This window comes from Mastomys coucha, unplaced genomic scaffold, assembly GCF_008632895.1.
Source record: "Mastomys coucha isolate ucsf_1 unplaced genomic scaffold, UCSF_Mcou_1 pScaffold9, whole genome shotgun sequence".
In the NCBI taxonomy this organism is placed as follows: domain Eukaryota; kingdom Metazoa; phylum Chordata; class Mammalia; order Rodentia; family Muridae; genus Mastomys; species Mastomys coucha.
This window is the reverse complement of record NW_022196915.1, coordinates 6327664-6342999: the sequence shown is the minus strand read 5'-3', so window position 1 is coordinate 6342999 and position 15336 is coordinate 6327664.

Sequence of the window (15336 nt, the reverse complement as noted above, 5' to 3'; positions counted from 1 at the left end):
CATGAAGAACAATCTACAAACCACAAGAAATTCAAGAAGAAGGAAGACCAAAATGTGGACACTTCATTCCTTCTTAAAAGGGGGAACAAAATACCCAGGGAAGGAGTTCCTGGGACTAACTATGGAGCAGAGACTGAAGGAAGGACAAGCCAGCCTGATATAGCTATCTCCTGAGAGGCTCTGACAGTACCTGACTAATACAGATGTAGAGGCTCACAGCCATTCATTGAACTGAGTACAGGGTCCCCAATAAAGGAGTTAAAGAAAGGACCCAAGGAGCTGAAGGGTGTGCAGCCCCTTAGGATGAACAACAATATAAACTAACTAGTACCCTCAGAGCTCCCAGGGACTAAACCACCAACCAAAGCGTACACATGGTGGGACTAATTGCTCCAGCAGCATATGTATAGTAGAGGACGGCCAAGTCGGTCATCAATGCAAGGAGAGGCCCTTGGCCCTGTGAAGGTTCTATGCCCCAGTGTAGGGGAATATAAGAAGGCCAATAAGAAGGAGAGGGTGGGGTGGTGAGCAGAGGGAGGAGGGAGGGTACAGGGGTTTGTTCTTGTTGTTTTTTGTTTTTTGAGGTTTTTTGTTTTTGTTTTTGTTTTTGTTTTGTTTTGTTTTGTTTTGGAGGGGAAACTGGGAAAGGAGATATCATATGACATGTAAATAAAGAAAATATCTAATAAAATAAAAAATAACTATAATGCAAATAAATAAATAAATAAATAAAGTTCCTTGAACCATAAGCAATATAAGCCCTTAAACTCATATTGAATATGCCTTCCATTCCCCATTACCAAGATGTCACAAAAAATCTAGCCTTACATTATTTTGTCAATATGTGGAAGTAATATTCAATGTTGTAATGAACAAATTAAAACAACAAATAGTTATTGATATAGGGATTGATTTAAGCACAGATGTTTAATTATTTTGCCTATGATAAGAGTGACTGAATAAGAGTCTGAAATAAATGGCCCAGGGCTACTTCTTTGTAAACACCAGGGCCATGCAGCCACAAAAGAATCTCCTGCAGGAGGACCTAGTTGAGGATTGCCTGAAAGACCAAACAAAGATTGTGGTGCAGACCATGCCAGCCAGTTGGGTGCTTTCTTGGGACTAATGGAGCACTGGTAGAGGGTATTAAAGGAGCTTGTAGGAGTGTTCAGTTCTCACTTGCTCCCAGAGTCTGTATCATTGACTCTGTGCTACCTCACCTCCAACCCCCAAGGGCAGGTAGGTTCAGGTAGCAAGTAGTCCAAGGCACAGGCAATATCTGGCACTCAGTGTAGTCGATGGACTATTTCATCATTCTCATTTTGTGGCTGCTTGTGAACCTCCTTTTCTGTAGGCTTGTTTTTGCCTGTTGCTGCAAGGACTGTGCTCATGGTTTGGCCTGATCTGCTCCTCTTCTCCTAGAAGTGCTGCTGCTGTGCCCCCTTCAGTTGCTTCTTCAGTGAATCGGCCTCTTAGTGTTTTATGTTTTGGATCCTGCAAAGGTGAGTGCATGGACTTCATTTCTGTCTTCTTTGTCTTTTCTGTCCCAGTGAGCTTGCTTTTGTTCTCCGTCTGTTCAAAGGTGAGCGTCTGGTGGCTATCTTTTCACTTCTCTTTGTCTTTGGGTGAGCATGCTGTGATGAGCATGAACAGCCATCTTTCTCTCGTCTTTGTCTTTGTCTAGTTGATCATGCAGCAGGCATTCCTTTTGTCTTCTTTATCTTTGTCCACTCATTTTCAATTTTGGTTTGGATCCATTCTGGGACTTAGGGGCTGGTTTCCCAGGTGGTGGTACCAGGGATCAGCTCCCGAACTCCTTTTCCATCCCAGGCGTACCATCCAGCCATAAAGACTTTGAGCTACACCTGAGGGAGTCCCCCGTTTAGTACACTTTGACTTTCGTCACCTTCTTTCACATTTGTCATATCTGATTGTCATTTGCTCGTCACCATAGTTTCTCTCCCTTCCACCATCAAAGAATCCCAGTTTAGGGCTCTAAAAACCCTCTGGTTACTTGTGGTCTCAAAGTTAAGACTCATGACCTGGACCAATTTTAGGAGGAGGCTACTATATTGACCCACCTAGATATCACCAAAGAACTTGTGGCACCCTGACTTCTGGATGCCTTTTCTCTTCCTTGCCCAAGAGTCTTTTAGACCTTACCTATGTTCCCTCGCTCCCTGATGATGACTCTACATTTAGAAGGTATACCTGGTAAAGGCTTGGTTGACATATGGGCAGATGTGACTATAATAACAAATGATGAATCTTTGAGGTTCCCCCATTGGAGATTCTAGTCTGGTCCCTCCATTACAGGAGTTGAAGGCCAAAAGGCCACCAAAATTATTACCTGACCTCTCCATTGGCAGGATTTGGATGCCAACCAGGCAACCTCTGAGGAAGAGATATTCTAAAAGACATGGGTGCCACCCTTACTATGGATCATCGTGTCTTTTTTGATGACTCTATGCAACATGACCAACTATACCATACTGGTCACAAAGTCAGGGAGCACCTTCAATTTGAATGGCCACTGCCCACCAATTGACATCAAAGTATCTGACCCTATACCATTAGCCAGGCTGTCTGAAATAGATATTTGGGGATACCACTGGCCCATTTTGGAACCTACATTTTCTGCTCTCAAAGAACTGGTCTTGAAAAAATTAGCTTTGGGTCATTTGGAACCTTGGATCAACAAACATACTACTCCCATTTTTGTCATTAAAAAGAAGTCAGGGAAATATATGCTTCTACAGGATCTGAGAGACATTAATAAACATATGGAAAAAATGGGGACCACTCAAGTGGGTGCTATCTAACCCAAATACCATGTGGTAATCCTAGAAATTAAAAATTGCTTTTTCCAGATTCCTTTGGCTCCCCAGGATAGATGCCATTTTGTTTTCACAGTATGGGAGCCTAATATGAATAAATAAGCTAAAAGATATCAGTGGGCAGTCCTGCTTCAGGAAATAAAAAATAGCCCTACCATTTGTCAGCTATATGTGGCTGAAGTCATACAGAGTCCCCAGAGATGCCCTTGTAGTCCATTACATGGATGATATTATGCTTGCACACCCTAGCCTGCCAGATCTTGAAAGGATGTCAATTGATTCTTAATTTAGAAAAACTCAACTTGAAGGTTGCTCCCAAAAAGATTCAGAGAGTTCTCCCATATGCTTTCTGGGGCTTTCCTATTTCTGATAAGATTAAGTCCCTGGCCTTCTCCATCATGGCAAAAGCATTCTACTGCCTTGTGGAACTACAACAACTGTGTGGAACTGTTAACTGTCTCATACCTTTCCTGTCTATTCCATACCAGGAGATGAGGCACTTCTTTTCTCTCTTGGAGGAACCTAGCAGCCCCTCCACCAGTATTAAACTAACATCTGAGGCTAGCAACCTACTACAAAAAGTTATGGTACTTATTTCTATATCAACTCTGGACAGGCATGATCAAAGGAAATCCCTTCTGACCATAATCCTGTGGTCCTTTGAGGGGGTCCTAGGAATGTTATGGCAGAATGGGCTCATCATGTGGTTGCACCAGGCCTACTCTGATTTACTTAAGGTTGCCTCAAAGTTAGACATTGCTTTCTTCCTTGCCCTTGAAGCAAAGCTTAGCAGGGAGAATTTATAACAGGAAATAAGACAAAATAATTCTACCATCCTCCTTACAATATTTTCAACCATTATGAGCAGATTCATCAGCTTTCAAGAAATGGTGGTGGGGTTCACAGGCTCATAAGATAATCACAGGCCACCAGACAAGCATCTTACTGCTTTGTCCCAGATGCCAATTACAGTTAAACCCCTTAGCATACTTAGTTCTTCCCCCATTCCCAAGACAACTATGGCCTATTCTGATGCCAATAAAGCCAGATATGAAGTTCTTATTCAAATACCAGGAGAAAAGGACACAACTCACGTTCTCCCTAATCCTGGCTCTGTGTAACTGGGTGAAGTATTTGTACTCCTGTAAATTTTTGAGTCTTGCCAACAGGAGCCAGTTCATATTTTCTCAGATAGCCAACATGCAGTATGAGCTGTCCATACCCTGCCTTCTCCTGTATTAAAGAGGAGAACAACCCTATAAATGCTTGCATGTGATCTATCCAGAAGGCTGTTGAGAACAGGGCATATTAATGGTTCATCTCACACCTAAGATCACATTCCAAATTGCCTGGTATATTACCAGAAGGAAATGAGAGAACTGCTGCCCTGATTATGGTTGTAGACACAGAATTGCTAGAACAAGCCAGAACGTTACACCAGCAATTTTACCTTTTTCCTTAGAATTTACATAAGCTGTTGTCTTAATTGCTTATGTCACAATGTCAATATCGTTCAAGGTCCTGTGCAACTTGTGTACCTCTTTCACCATTGGGTCCCCTTAGCAGATCAAGAGATAACCCTAGAGGTCTACTCCTCAATGCAATCTGGCAAATGGATGTAACCCATTACCCAGCCTATGCTAATCTTAGGTATGCACATGTTGTGGTGGATACTTGCTCAGCCTTCATATACACAGTGGCCATGACAGGTGAAAAGGCCTCTAATGCTATTAAGGCCATGAAATCAACAATGCTGGTAATGGGAGTGCCTTTGGATACTCAAGAATAATAATGGACTTGCTTACTCATCTTTACTCCTTACAGCAGCTCAGAGACTTCCTTTCTTCCTGGATGATCAGTCACTCTTTTGGAATACCCTATAATCTTCAAGGTCAAACGATTGAAAAAAGAGCAAATCATCCCATAAAGGGAGCACTTGCTTGGGACACCTCCCCAGAATCCAAAAGAGATTCATACCTAGCCTTAGTGGAGGTCCTGTTGCATGTGAATTTTCTCTCATTGAGTGAGAAAGGGCTGAGCTCTGCTTACAAACATTGAGCATTTTTAGATGGTTAGATGGAGTGACTGAATAACCTCTCAATGGCAACTGCCCATTCCGCTTCTGACAAAAGAGTGAGGTTATGCTTCTATATTCCTCCAGGAGGCAACTGCACCAAGACGGATGTCTTTGTGAGAGATGGTTGCCCAGTTATGGACCAGGGGGCAATTAATGAAGGAGCCAGAAGAAGACCAGGATTTGGAGATATAATGTACATACTGAGTTTATTAATTTTTCCTCAACCTGGGAGGGCTGATGAACTCTGTGCTTGGATGCCCCTGTTACCCCATTCTTTTGCCTGTGGCAGTTACCTTCCTGGCCTATCCTGTTCTTTTCTCTTTCAATGTGAGTTTGGGGTTACCCTTTGTGTTCTTAGTCACCACTACACAACTATTAGAAGGCACCTGGCTAACAGAGGAAAATCTCTGCCAACAATGTCGCCTCTGTCAGCCTTTATACCCAGCTATGCAATATGACCACAGGGGACTTTCTAACTTATGGCGCAATGTTAAGCATGGGACTTCACATTCCCCTTCCTGGTTACAAATCCCCAAAGGATCCCCCAATCATATCATGTCCACTCCTGTCTCACTGTACAAGGGTCCCTCAAATGCTAACTTTTATGAGATATCCTATCCCTTAGGTGCACTGCCACCCTGCACTAGGTGTAAAATTTCCTAGGGACTATCTGATATTGTCATCTAACCTCATACTTGGTATGTGGAGGTGTGCTGGCTGGTTTTGTATCAACTTGACACAAGCTGGAGTTATCACAGAGAAAGGAGCTTCAGGTGAGGAAATGCCTCCATGAGATCTAGTTCTAAGGCATTTTCTCAATTAGTGATCAAGGTGGGAAGGCCCCTTGTGGTGGTACTGAAAGACTAGAGAATCTTAGAATTTAAAATGAGGGCATTTAATAGAAATGTATGTATAATGTGTAACCTTTACCTAAAAGGGGGCATGGAAAACCTCTTCCACAAGCCAAAAAAGGTGGAGTAGCTAGTTCCAGGAATTTGGCTAACTCAGAGCCTCAGGGCTCTGGTTCAGAATACCTGCCCCTCCTGAATGATCCAGAATGAGGGCAGAACTAGGAATGAAGGTCTATTGGTTTATGAGACTCTCCACCCTGTTGACTGGTAGATGAAGATTACATTCCTAGAATGAATATGTTCCCCTCCCTAAATGAATATCTTGGGCTGGGTCCCTCTAAAATTTTCCACTGTTTTTATGTTCTGTTTCCTTGGTAACCCTCTCCCCACCCCCAGCTTGTGGTTTTTCCCTTAAATACCCCTCACTTCTTGTGTTCGGGGTCAAACTTTTCTGGCCGACAAGGTCACGAGATCGACCCTGGTACCGGTATCCCCAATAAACCTCATGTGATTGCAGGAAGTTCGGTCTCTCGTGAGTCAATGGGTGGTCGCGTCATCCCGAGACTTGAGTAAGGATCTCCCCAGTTCTGTGGGTCTTTCAGTACCATCCCTGGGCTGGTAGTCTTGGGTTCTATAAGAAAGGGGAAGCATGCCAGGAATCCCTCCATGGCCTCTGCATCAGTTCCTGCTTCCTGATCTGCTTGATTTCCAGTCCTGACTTCCTTTGGTGATGAACAGCATTGTGGAAGTATAAGCTGAGTAAACCCTTTCCTCCCAACTTGCATCTTGGTCATGATATTTGTACAGGAATAGAAACCCTGGCTAAGACAGGAGGTTTACTTCACATGATGTTCCCAATATTACTTTCTATGTTAACAGGGATCCCATTAGATTCCAATATGACCTGATTACAAGCAATTGAAAATTATGTGGGTCCTCTAATTTTTTGATTTATACTCCCTTACTCTCCTAAAAGGTGGCTATCTCTTTAATAGGACATATTTCCATATAAACTGGTAGGCAAATATGTATACTCAGATAACCCGCTGTGAATGTGACCATTAGCATCCAGACTGGCTGGAAAGCCACCCAGTCTGCGTCCCACCTGTTTTTCTTTCTGGTCACTAATACCTCCATTGTCAGAGACAGCCTTAACTGCTTTAATGATAAATGTTTCCTGACTGCCTGCTGTTTGGGGTATTCAACAACTGTTATCATGATCAGGGAACCAGAGACTATTTTGATGCCTATAAATACCACCACCGAGTTTCATGCCATCACTCTGATGACCCAGAACCACAACCTCTACACTGGGGAATATGGGATTTTTGTATTAGAGCTGCCATCATTGCAGCCATCATTGGAGGCATTGCCAGGGCAACAACAGCTGCTGTTACCTTGAGCCAGACAGCCACTATGGCAGAGACTATCAATTCTTCAGTCTCTAAATCAGATGAGTTACAGGAGGTAGTACATCAACATCTTTATCAAGCCATCCATAACAGATTAACTTACCTGCAGAAAAGTTGGCCCTTGTTAGGGAAATGTGTCTTTTGGCATGAGATTCCAGGTTTCCCTCAATCTGCCTAACCTCTTATAAGGTACATAATGCTACTAATGGCTGACAACAATTCGCTCAATATCTTGAAAAGCCTGGTCAGACAAATTCCTTAATTACTCTGTGACGTTAAGGGAGAACCTAGGCAACTTCAATGCAACCAGTGTACCTGTGCTCTGCCTAGACGTTGGATTATTGATAAAAGTATGGGACAATACTAAGAAGTTGTTTTACCCCTCTTGGATAGCCACTTAGGCTATGATGGGAGGAACTGTCATACCAATAATTATTTTGTTTACATGACTTGCACAGCATATCTCCAGGCAGTGTTCGACCAATAAGGCAACCCTTCAGGTGCTAATGGCTCTTGAAAATCCTGATTGTGCTCCCTCTAAGGAAGTGATCAATGCATGGATGGCAAAGATCAATGAGACCACCATATAGGCTGTTCCTTATCTCATCCTTGTGTGGCATGCCTCCCGAGTGATATCTTTTTGAGGGCTGGTAGTCAATGATGGGTAAGATCCTAGAAGACAGGACAACCTAAGACAGGCACAGTCCAGTATAGTGGGAATCCTCTGAGGTGGGGTCAACAATCTTGTGGCAACTTCTTCCCAGCTCCCACTAGGCTGTCAAAAATCTAAAAACAAAAGGGTGGTTATGTGGCAGGAACAGCAGTGCTGCCTGTACACTGGGACCACACAGCTGCTAAAGCATCTCCTGTAGAAGTACCTAATTGAGGACTGCCAGAGAGATCAAGGATTGTTTGGTGCAGACAAAGCCAGCCAACTGGGAACTTCTGTTTAGAAAAGATGCTTTCTTGGGATCAGTGGTGGCAGGTGGAGGGGACTAAAGGAGCTTGCAGCAGTGTTCAGAGGAGCTTGCTGCAGCATTTCTCACCAGCTCCCAGAGTCTGTGTCATTGACTCCGTGCCACCTCATCTGCAACCCCCAAGGGCAGGTAGGGTCAGATAGTGAGTAGTCAAGGCACAGGCAACAAATGAGGTATCCAGATATCAATGGTTCTAACATGCAGTTTTCAAGGACACAATGCTATTGTACTAGAACTTCCATATCAAACTTGACAGACCAAATGGAAATTATCTTGATTTCTCTTCCTGTTGGTAGAATAAAATGTTCTGACAAAAATTATTTAAGACAGAAAAGGTTAATGTCAGCATAATGTAACAAGGCAGGCAAGTCAATCCAACAAGAACCTGAAGCCATCTGGTTGTGACCCTCCCCCAGCTAGGAGCTGGCTGTTTCAGACCTTGCCTTGTCACAAATAGCTGGCCCACATAGGGTGAGGCTTCCTGACTTAAACAAAGCCCTTTTGTTTAAGTCACTTCTCTGCCTCTCTCCAAGTTCCTGCTACACCCGCCTCCAGAGACCAAAGATGAAGATGCTGATTGGGCCACGGGATTTTGATGGACTGAGGGTGGAGTTTTGCCTACCTTCTTGTTTTTCTCAGTTGAATAATACATGGCAGGACTGAAAGTAGAACCATGCCCATGTCCCATTTTTTATTCCCTCTTGCCATCCAATTCCCTTAATTTCTCCTAGGATCCTACTCCTCTTCCAGAAGACCCATTCATATGTAGCTACAGGTGGCTGCAACAGCTGGTCACATCATATTCACAATCAAATTGCAAAGAATGATAAATGTTTATGCTCAGCTCAGGTTCTCCTTTTATAGTCTAGGACTGCAGCACAGGGAATGGTGTTGTCCATTTAAAGGTGAGTCTTTCCACTTCAATTATCCTAACCAACATAATTGTTCACAGGCAAGACAAGAGTCAAAATAATCCCTCAGATACACTTGGACGATTATCTCCTAGGTGGTTCAGGATGCTGTCAAATTAACAGCCAAGATTAACCACCCTGGTTTCACTAGGGAGACTCAAGAGGAGGACTCTAAGCAGTAGCTTCTGCTTTCAAATGCTGATCGTTCTGCAAGCACTCCTCAAACTGCTTGTCATTTCTGAGTTAAAATTAATGCAGAAGGGAAGGGCTTGCAGCTATGAGTTTAAAGATGAAATGGTGGTGTGAACTGGACAGAAGGTTAAATGGCAAAGTGATAACAATAAATACAATTAGATATCTCTTTCCATCCCAAAGGAGAGTGATAAATGTGGTTAGCTGAACTCCTGTCTCAAAAGCCCAAAGTTAGAGCCACTCAGAAAATAATTTACTTAACTATGCAGTTAAAAAAACAGTAATAACATTAAGATGTTTATAAATATTTCTTGGTTGGTTGTCCCGGTAAGGTCAAACCCATATTTATACATCCAAGTCTCATGACATCCTGAGTCCCAACATGACTGTAAATGTAATTTTCATGCCTAATTCAGTTAAAGCATCAATTCACCAAAACACCAGGAACCTTATTCTTTGTTCTCTCATGATGTTCACCTTAACCCTCTACTTGTGTCTTATGTTTTCTTATTGGATTTAAATCACATATATCCCTTCTCTGATCTCTGTTCTATTCTTTCAAAGGTGCTTTGGGGAACATGGCCAACACCTTAGGCTGCCTCATTCAAGGATCAAAGTGACATGGCAGTACTCTACTACCAGAGTAAACAGAAATTCAGGTTCCAAAGACCAGTACATGTTGAATCAGGAAACAAAGTATGGCCAGGGTTTTCCTCCTGAGGATGCTGCTACTCTGCCTCCTCTTGTGCCTTTCTCTATGTATAAGAACTTGTGTCCCAACCTTCTAAGAAGGATGGCAGGCAGGGTGAATGAAGGATCACTGTAATAGCCTCACTTTAGTTTGGTTGTCATTGTTTGTTTTTCTTTCTGTTTTCTGTACAAGAAATAACTTTAAGCATATTCTAAATTCTTGAATATTAGATCATCAACCTAGAAATTTTGGAGGAATAAACTTCAATCCATAATAGGCATCTAGGGATCTTGATGAATGTGTGGACAAAGTTATAGTGTAGGTGAAAGTGTAGAATGGAGCCATATGGGAGGCACTTGCAATATATTATTTTTTTAAAGCAACATCTTGTTGTATAGCTCTGGCTGACCTGCTGCTTCCTACATAGACCTGTCTGACCTTAAACTCATAAAAATTTTCTCTCTTACCCTCCATAGTACTTAGATTACAAATGTGTGCCACTTTACCAAGCTCCTCACTACACAGTTCATTCAGGTATCTTAGCTCAGATAGGATGCAACATTCCCAGGGAAGCTGGGAAATGGAAATATCTGCTCTGGTGATATTCCTATGGAGAGCAGAACACACCTGTGTGGATGAGTGAGTTCCTTTACCACAGCCCTGTATTCAAAATGCCACATTTCCTTGTTGAAATAAAGAACAAAGGGATCACATAGTTAGCATGCAGGAAATAGTATACTGTTTTATTTATTTATCTACTTTCCATCTTAAAATTCTTGGCATTACCCATCATCTATTCTATTCATTTTCTTTAAACTTTAGAACACTTGCTCACTGCCTTTTTCATTAACTTCAACTAATTAATTACTTTATGTTTAAGAACTTTCCATGAACTCACAACAGCCATAGTTATCTGCAAAAGATCAAGCCTGTTAACACTCCAGCAGGAAGGAAGGGTACAGTGAACTCCCCATCCCTAATTAAGAAGCTATTTGGCAGTCGATGGCTAATATTGAAGGGAGAGTGTATTTTCTCCAGGGGCTTTGCTTCAGATAGGTAAAGTCTCTTCTGGTGAATGGTTCCATATCCATCTCCTTTACCATAGCACTAATTGGAAAAACAAACACATCCATACAAACAAACAAAAAAAGAAGTCGAGAACAGAATTGTTGGAAGGGATGGAAAAAAGGGAGAGTCGAGATAGGGAACTGGGCAGCACAGTTATGATCAAAATACATGAAATATACCTATGAAATTTTAAGGATTGAATAAATTCATATAATAATATTTACAAATAATCTCTTGTTAAGGCCTCCTCTAATTTGGGAAATAGTAGTTTCACAGAGAGTAGAAGGAATGTGTTAAAGGAGAAGAAAAAAATCAACCTGAAAGGACCTATTCCTAGAAAGAAGAAAAGCAATAACAGGCTACCCATCAAGTCTTAAGATCTGAGTACTGTTTACCTAGGACAATAACTGACACATTTTGAAAAGGCTAATCAAAATCATGAATAGAAAAATTAAAAGATTGGAAAACAGGAGAAGGTTTGCAATCAGTCATTAAATTTGTTCTATTTAAATATGTTGAAATTGATTAAAATGTTTAAAACAAAAATCACCTTAAGATTACTTTCTTTAAAATTCAAAACTAAAAGAATAAGTTAAAACTCTAAAAACAAAAGCCAATCTGATAATGATCATATGATGTGCACCAATTAATCTGAATCAAGGTCACTTTTCATGAATGTGAATTCAGGAAGCCAGATAACATGAAAATCCAGTGTCTACAGCTCACCTAATCTCTTTGCAAAGGATCTAGGTAAGAGGAAAAGAGCAAGGAATGGCTTAATTTTTATTTACTGCTGGAAATATCTCTGGTAGTGTTAAATGAAGTGCCTCTCCACTGATGTTAGAGATAGCCTTCAGGAACTCCCACAAGAAAATCAATATTCTTGCAAAATTTCTAGAAGCTGGGAGACTTTCTTATCTTATGATAAATAACTTGCCCCAGAAAAACACACTTCCCCCCCTAGGATGAAATCAATGAATCAGGGAATTCATAGTTTTACAAACAAAATTGCCCCTAGTCTTTAAATCCAGCTAGTTTTACCCTAAGGTGAAACTTGAAAACAGCTTCTTCTCCAACTTATTTCATGTTGCCAGCTGTACTTAAGGAGAGGGCTATCAGTATCCTCTACACAGTATGAGTGTCTCTGGAGCTGGTGCTTACTCACTGAAGTATATGATGTCTAAATGTAGTTGTATGTTTTTGATGAGTGAGATGTGGATGATGACCAGGTTATAAAGCAGATGTAAATGTTTGTTGATATTTGAGGACCTCCAATAGAAATTCTTCAGAGTAGCAAATACCCAAATTATTATTTCTCTTCTTTGATACAACAATTTGCAAGTATTTCATATCTTAAAACACAAAGTTAATATTTCTGCTCCTTGCAATACTCTAGATTTCAGCAAAGTCCTCTGTGCCCTGGAAACCCTGCTTTCAGTAATAATTGCTGCATTACAAGCCATCATGCTGTAAGTAACAGAGAATTCTGATCTCACCTGGTATTAAATATCCCAAAGTTTCCTTTCTCTTTCTCTCTCTTTTTTTTTCTCTGTATAGTCCTGGCTGTCTTGGAATTCACTCTGTAGACCAGGATGGCCTCAAACTCAGAAATCTGCCTGCTTCTGCCTCCCAAGTGCTGGGATTAGAGGCGTGCGCCACCACTGCTACTTGGCCCAAAGTTTCCTTTCTAAACTTTCATTTAACATAACTGATAACAATGAATCTTCACGGGCTAAGAACAATCACCTTAGTTTTGATGTTGTTTTGTTTTGCATTTTTTGCTTTCTGGCATGACTTTAGATATAAAATGGGTGTCATCCACATAGAACACCATCAAGTTGAAGAAATGAATTTGAGTTGCTGATGAAACAGCCATTTGACCTTGAAGGAGAGGCACATGTAAGGCTGACGTAGATCACAAACTTGATATTGATAGCTAAATGTTTCAGAAGGCCCTTGAAGCCCTCATATGACTACTTCCAGTGCTTTTCATATATTAGACTATATCAGTTTCAGGATACTCCAACAAAAGTTCCTTTCTATGTAGAAACTCAAGATAGATTGAAGTTAAGAATACTTGCCTACATAGGAACTAGGCCTGAGACAAAATAATCTTTGCCACTTTTTCTACTTCTGAGGTCATTTCCAGCATGACCTAGTCCTACCTTCTGTGAGACAAATGAAGGAAAGACCCTCTCTGATGTAGTCCTCGCACCCTGATGTTGTATCCACACAGTGTCAGAAAAAGAAGAGAGGTACTAGTCCATATGGGTACCCACATCACCCTCCTCTAGATTCCAACGTGCTCCACAATTAACTGTTCATTATCAAATAGAATATGAATGCATTGACACTGTCACTACAGCCTATCAGAGGCAGCACTGTGAGTACACAAGGGCATGTTAGGAGCACATTGCATCTGTTGCAACATTTGGGCAAGCTTCTTCCATTTTTTCTTACCAGTTTGTGTTATGCTTATGAAGTGCCATTTTCTCCTACCAAGCCAATGATTAGTCCCCCTTAATGTAGGGGTTTCAGCAGCACTGTGGCAGCCTACCCCTCTGCTAGATCTTTCAGCTACACAACTGCCTGTCATTTTAACATCAGGTAACACTGAATAACAAGCAAAGTGTTTTCAACCACCCCACCCAGTTTTTTTATTTGAGTGCCTTTAACCTACTTGATTCTGCCATTTGGCTCAGTCTTGCTGAATCTGAGTCATCCACCTCAGGAACAACCAAGTATGCTATAGAATGATAGTACCCTGCAGGAACAACCAAGTCTCCAGAGCTCAAAGGGGGAGAATCGGCCAGGGTCTCTGAGCTCCTGTGGAAACAACCAATATTGTAAATGCACTCATCCCAAATAAACCACTGGGAAACAGGCCGTGTCTGTGCATTTGGGCTGTGCACCTGTGAATGTTTACATTCGGAAGGACTGAATACTTGCCAAGGATTAACCTGATACCATCTTCCTATATAACCTATCCTTCCCCAGGGATGACAATAAGGCAGGAGCAGCATATCTACAGCTGGACTCTGCCCAAAAGACTGGGTGGCTTCCCAGCCTCCAATAATCAGGCATTTGATGTCTAAGATTAATCAGCAAAGCTAATGGTGCAAAAAATTACATTTATAATCTAGTCTGAATACAGCTGTACTGCAAGCTAGGTTCTGAGTCCTATTAAACTAAGTGGAATTAATGGGCTGTCACCAGGAATCTTTAGGTCTATCAGTTACTAATTAACATTCTTCTGTAAAGAATAGTATGGTGAGGAAAGAATAAAGTACACCTTAGGAGTAGCCATGGTAAAGTTTACATTTCATTAAGGACAGCCACAGCAGTGGCTATGGTGCATGACAAGGAACAAGAAACCTATAACGGGCTGCATCATCATTTTAAAAGAAAATCCTCCGTGTGCATGTGCGTGTGCATTCATGTGTCTTTATGTGTATGCCATTGTTAGTTGTACACAGCTGCACATGATCACAGTAAAGAGCATTGTTGACTTCAGCTAATAATTCAAGGGCAGAGGTGGGCCAGCTTTTAAAACAGAAGGGTGAAATTAGCTTCCCCAGAAATGAAACGAGCACTTAGAAGCTGCCTTTGCTAAAAAGCCTTGACACCTCACTTGGCTCACAAGATACCTAAAGGCCAAATAAAAGCCTGGCATTTCTGCCTTCATTTGTATCTGTCTCCTCTAGATTTGCTAACTTCTGCCTGTAGGCATGCTAATCATTCAGGGAGTGTCTGACTAAAGCACCTCTTGGGACTCTAAACTGAACACAGTAGAGATAAGTCATGGTCCTCAACTTGAAGTCACCTTGGATTTCTGGAACAGTGAGACCTTGCCTGACAGATAGGAGACTCTGTTGTTACAGCTTTTCAAAGGCTAGGAAAAACTCACATTTTCTTAACCTCCCCTTTCCCTTTGAGTCAAATTGTGATAATGATCTCCCACCAAAAAGGGTAAGAAGCAGTTACCACCTACATTAGGAAAAGAAAAACAAACAAACAAAGTATAATGTTGACCCTACTGTGTTGCTAGATGGGTTAGGTGGGTTTGGATTCCAGCTTATCTTTTGTGCAAAAGAATTGCCTGTGCCCTTCCCCAAGCTGTGAGTTGGCTAAATAAATGACACTGGAACCAGGCTTCTGGCCTTGCTACATTTTTATCTTCCTGCCAGAGACCTGAGAACTGAGAATTGAGAACTGCTCACCCTCTGAGCTGCTGAAGAGCTTGTTTTGTAACAGAATCCAGCTGAGACCCAGATCAAAGGGTGGGCTTCTGGGCTTTCCCTCTATATATTGAGTTAAATA